This window comes from Arachis hypogaea, chromosome 5 (genome assembly GCF_003086295.3).
Source record: "Arachis hypogaea cultivar Tifrunner chromosome 5, arahy.Tifrunner.gnm2.J5K5, whole genome shotgun sequence".
NCBI lineage: Eukaryota > Viridiplantae > Streptophyta > Magnoliopsida > Fabales > Fabaceae > Arachis > Arachis hypogaea.
In genome coordinates, this window is record NC_092040.1 from 87,403,137 (window position 1) to 87,409,136 (window position 6,000).

Below are 6,000 nucleotides of genomic sequence, written 5' to 3' on the forward strand. Positions count from 1 at the left end.
ATGTATTGAGGAAGTAGTAGTAATTGCAATGGATAGGGAGGAGAAGAAAATAAGGAACCAAAGTAAGAAGAGAGAGAAATTGGACTAATTATAGCAAAAGACAAATTGCACCCCCACTAAAAAAATGTTACCTCTACTATAAATGTTTACTTAAACCAAAATAATAATAACAACAAAAATAATAATAGTGTCTTTTTCTGGGTTTTATTTTGGTTCAATGCCCTTCAATTTATTAAAGGTTGAAGATTGAAGACCCCAATTGAAAAATATATGGAGGAGGAGGAGGGTAATAAAGAGTGTGTGTAAGTGTGTAACGTTTTGAAGTTGTTGTATGTTTTATTTTTTGGATGAAAAAAAAGAGAGAGAATGAAGGGGTAAGTTAATTGTTTTATTAATTGTAGGCACAAAAGAGACGTTTTTTGGGGACTTTTTTTTGTAAGGAGTGATTGTGAAAAAGAAGAAGAAGAAGAAGAGAGGTGGTGGTGAAGCTATGCGGTGGAGAGAGAGAGAGAGAGAGAACGCTTCGCCGCGTGTGAAGTGAGGTTTTAACTTTTAAGTGTTGTGTTGTAGTGAGTGTGGGTACCTACTTTGTTTTGTTGTGTTTTGGGGATGATGGTCCTTATCCCTACTCCCTCCTTTATTTTGTTCTTTTCTTCTTCTAATTTTTGAATCATGTATTTTTTCTTTTCATTTTTTCCATTTAAATGATAAACTAGTGATTTTCTTTTTTATTCAGAAAATATATTTTTTTCTATCTAATATTTGTAATTTTTTTTAAATACTTGTAACGTTTAGTTATATTTAATTTTATTTTTAATATTTTTTATTTATGTTAAAATTATTCTAAATATTAATTTTATATAAAATTTTAGAGATATATTAAAAAAGTTTTAAAAATAATTTTAAGTAAAAATTCAGGTACAATCAATTTTACGTGAAATTGATAATTTAAAGTCGTTAAATAATTTAAATGATTTGACTAAATTTTTATCTAACGACTCTTAATTATTAACTTTATATAAAATTAATTTTACCTGAATTTTTACCTTAATATAAATAAAAATGGCGGTTTGAAAAAAAATTGGTATGAATTTGAGTTCTAACATGGAACACGTGTTAATATGTAGGAGAACAAAATGTTTTATTTTAACTGAATAAATGTTTAATTTAATTTCTAAAATTTTAAATGTAAGGGTCGTTTTCTAAATGTCACTTTGGTTGGTCCCATTGTTTTATAAGGGAATAGCTATATGAAATTAATTTTTAATTAGTTACTTTTTTATTATAAAATTATTTTTTTAATTTAGAATTTAAAATTAAGATTTAAAATTTATAAATTAAAGTCTAAAATTTAGTGTTTAAAATTTTAGATAAAATAATAATTTTAAAGTCTAAAATTTAGGTCAAATGATTTTGGTGGAAAATGTTTGTGAGTTCTCATCCCAATTAGCAATAATTGCGATTAAATCTAAGTTTAATTTGATTTAATTGAGTGAAAAATGAGTTCCATGAGATCAGTTTTCTTTTATTAAACACAACAATAAAATAACTTCAGTTTGATGTTATAGTTGGTACTCAACCATTCAAATTACGTTGTTTAATATCCTTTTTAACGTTAAAATATATATGATGTGGTTTTAATATGTATAACGTGATAAATTTTGAAATACGTGACTAAAAGTATTAAATTTTAGTGATAGAAAATATATAAAAAATTATATTAATACATTTTTAAAATTTAAAAATTTAAATTATAATAATTAAAAAATGAGAGACTAATCCAAAAATTAGAATTGGACTAAACTCAAGATTCACCTCTTATCCAGAAACTAAATTGATTTCAAAATTGAAAGAAAAGTAAATTAGTTGGCGTCTAAATTTGATTAATCAATTTGATTATTATTATTATTATTATTATTATTATTATTATTATTATTATTATTATTATTATTATTATTATTATTATTATTATTATAGTTTATATTTTATTTTTACCATTATCAAATACAGGGACAGATTTAGAAATGTTGTTATGAGGGGACAATAACATATATAATATTAAAAATTATGTAAAAAAATTATATAATATAAGATGTATTACAAAAATATACCAATAAAAAATATATTTTAAAGTACAAAAAATGTGTGTACTTTTTACTAACGAAATGGTCAATTCTTCGTATCATAAAATTCATCGATAATAGAATTTGCATCAAATTTTTCAATAATTTTCTTTTTAATATAATTAAAAGATAATTAACAAAAAATTCATCATTTATTTTGTTTCTAAATTATTTTTCACAATATTCATAGTTAAAAAGATCTCTTAGTTATAGCAGTTAAAATAAAAAAAGTTAATACCAAATAAATTAAAAAAGATGATCACCAAAAAAAAAATTCATTTTATAAGATTTAAAAATTTTATTTAATTAAAAAATATTAATAATAATATCTTTTTTAAATTTTTTTAATATTATTATTTACTTTTAAATATTAAAATTTATTAATATTTAAATTAAATTAAATTTTTATTTATATTAAAATAAATATTAAATAAATTTTTTTAAATTAAATTATACCTAATAACTTATTACTATTAATTTAAAAAAAAAAAGTTGGCGCCACTTCCTCTATATATCAAATGTTTCAAACGATCTCTCCATAGATAGAGGGATCATGACTCATGAGTCAAGCGGTATATATATACATTATTTTGGAATTTTTTCCCTGAAGATTAAAATTTGATAAAAAAAAAAATAGAGATTTTTACTTAATTTTAAAAAAATATGTGTATTGTACGTGATAATTTTTTGGATACATTATTTAAAACGTGTATTGTCAAACATTTGTATTTTGAGCGAGTATAATTAAATGTACGAAAATATTACATGTACATTTAAAATTAACCATTAAACTAATTATTATGTATCTATAATATATTTATATATATTTAAACATATTAATTTACATAATTTTTAATTAATTAAGTAGTTATTAAAATAATCAAATATGTATAAATAAGTAATTAAATTATTAATTGATGATTGATTTTTAAAATACACTTAGTATGATTATCAAATATACTTTTTTATAATATTACTCTTTTTATATTTATAATCTTCTTCGTTGAACATTTTTTACTTGAAATAAAATAAATAGTTACTATAATGCAGTGAATTAGTAATTGATGAATACTAATGTATATAGTAGAAGTATAAAATGGATTACAGTAGGTAATACTAGATAGATAGATGGATTACAGTTGGTGATGCTACATAATATATTAATATTGGTTGGTCTTCCTTAAATCCTTATCTTCATGGTAAGGAACTTGGGTTTGATGGAATAGTTAATGATTTTTTGGTTAAATATTTTTTAATTAAGTCCAATCAATTATGATTTTTTGGCCACATTCATCTTCAGGTTATTCTAATTATTTTAGTTTCATGATCTCATTATTAGTAAAGTGTATAAGAGGCAAATTGATAAGATCCGGATGAAAGCAACAACACAAGGTGATACTAGAAGAGACATGAAGCAATTCTTGCAAGTGAAGTGTAGTGACTGATAGAATTTTAATTTTATAAAATTATAGGTGATACGTGAATGAATTATTGTTTGTTTTATTTTGTATGTAGACAATTTTTATGTCTTTTAGTTGTTGAATTTTGGTGGTGTTATTGATGTGTTAATGAAACAAGTTTGTTATTGTTGTGGAGAGGACAATATCATCATAATATATGCTCAAACATATATTTTAACAGTATTTTTACTCGCATTGGTAGGATGTACTTAAGGCTGCATTTATTTTTAGAATAAAATAAGATATAAAAAATAGAGATATAGAATTTAATATTTTTATATTTTATTTGATGATAATATAATATAAATTATAAAATTTTAATTTATTTTTATTTTTATTTATTCAAAAAAATTAAAAAAATATAATAATAAAAAATATAATTATAAAAATTAATAAAAATAATAAAAAATATAAAAAATAAATTATGTCTCTTATTAATATTTATATATTTTTTTTATTAGAATAAATACAAAAATACTAATTTAATATCTCTAAACACAATATTTTTATTTATATATCATATATCAAATACAATTTTGTATCTTAATATTCTGTCTCTACAAATAAATACAGCTTAAATCTATTTTAAAATAGAGACACCAAAAATGTGCCATCAAAATAGCTATCTCTGGATGGCCTTAATACAACGAGTCAATTACATTACACTATAATATTTTTGTAAGCAATATGCTATACAAATTAATTTAATTACAACAATCATTGAAACTATAACAAACTTGTTTCATTCAACCATTTAATTTAAAAACCTAACTAGCAACAAATTCTTTTTAATCACAAAAAAACACATCTTACAAAAAAAAATATATCATACAACAAATTAGGTGGTAACCTCATGATAAGAATAATAATATTTAAAGTGGATAATAATATTTATAACAATTCTAGACTTATCTATATCAATTTACCCTTATTTATAAAAAAAATCTAGTCCGACATTTAACAAACCGTAATTTTATTTATAGCCATATCAATAACTTTATACAACGTATACCATATATCCTGATTTAGCGTTATCTAATATCTTTAACTACATCAATACCATCATAATCATTCTAAGATTAATGAATTTAAGAGTTTAATTTTACTCTAATATAAAATCAATAAAAATTTTATATATTAACTTCTTTATTTATGTATTTTGCAATACAAAAGAGCTACACATACAAGTTATTTTGGTTTATAAGTTATACAAGTTAAGCCAAACCCAACAAAAAGGACACTCACCCATACGAGCATGTTAACATGCGCTACTCAACGATTTTCATAGCGCGCTCACTTACCATTATGAAAGACGCTTCTTCTTCTTCCTCAATCAAAACTACAACCGTCGTTTTTTCTTCGCGTTCCTCCTCCTCCTCCTCTTTCTTTTTCTTCTCCTTCTTATTTGCGTTTTTCCTCTTTTTTCTTCGCGTGTTTTATCTTCATCGTCATTTTTTATTATTGTTGTTGTTGCTACATTTTTTTCCTCCTTCTCTTTCTATTGATTTTGTAACATTATGTATTTTTTCTTCTTTATTTGATTTTTTCCTCTCAAGAAAAATTATGAGAATATGAAATAAGAAAATGAAGAAGAAGCATCAGCAGAAGATGAGGAGAAGAAAGATAAAAAGTTTTGAATTATGCAAAACTTATCAGCACACATACACCGAAAATTCTTAAACAATACACCGCTACAAATATAGAAAAATATTTTTTCTAATGCTGCATTTTTTTCTTCTTTTTTTTCCTTATTTCTTTCTTTCTTTTAGTTGAACGAATGTAAGTTTATCATCTTCCAAGTAATTTTCTTTTAGTTATTCCTGTATATATCGTTGTGAACTTGTGATTTAGAATAATTTACTATATTGGAAAAGTTCTGCATCCATGTATTTTTTACATGGTTATTAATCAAGTAATTTCTTCCACACGCGTTTTCCACTTCTCACTCGTTTGTCATACATGCGCTACATATAACGTGCTGCAACCTAAAGCTTTACTCAACGTAAACCTTCTACTGTAACGTAAACCTCCTCCTCCTTCTTCTTCTTCTCTGCTCGCGTTCTTTCTTATTAATCTGCATTGCCTTCGTCGTTCTTCTCTGGTCGCGTTTATCTTCTCGTTTTCTTATTTCGATCTGGTTACGTTGCATTTATCTTCTTCTTATTCTTCTTCGTTTTCTTCTTTGATCTGCACTTCTGAATCGAAACAATAAATGACTCAACTTCAAATCAGGAGAGCGATTTGGATTACTCTTCTGAAACGAATCAAACTGACAAAGTTTGGATTATTCAATTTTGAATCGAATTGAATGGAATGTAATTGTTAATTTGAATTGAATTAAATGGACGATGTACTGAATTGAATTGAATTGATAATATGTAAATTGTAGGCAGAGTTATTTGAATTTGATTTTATAT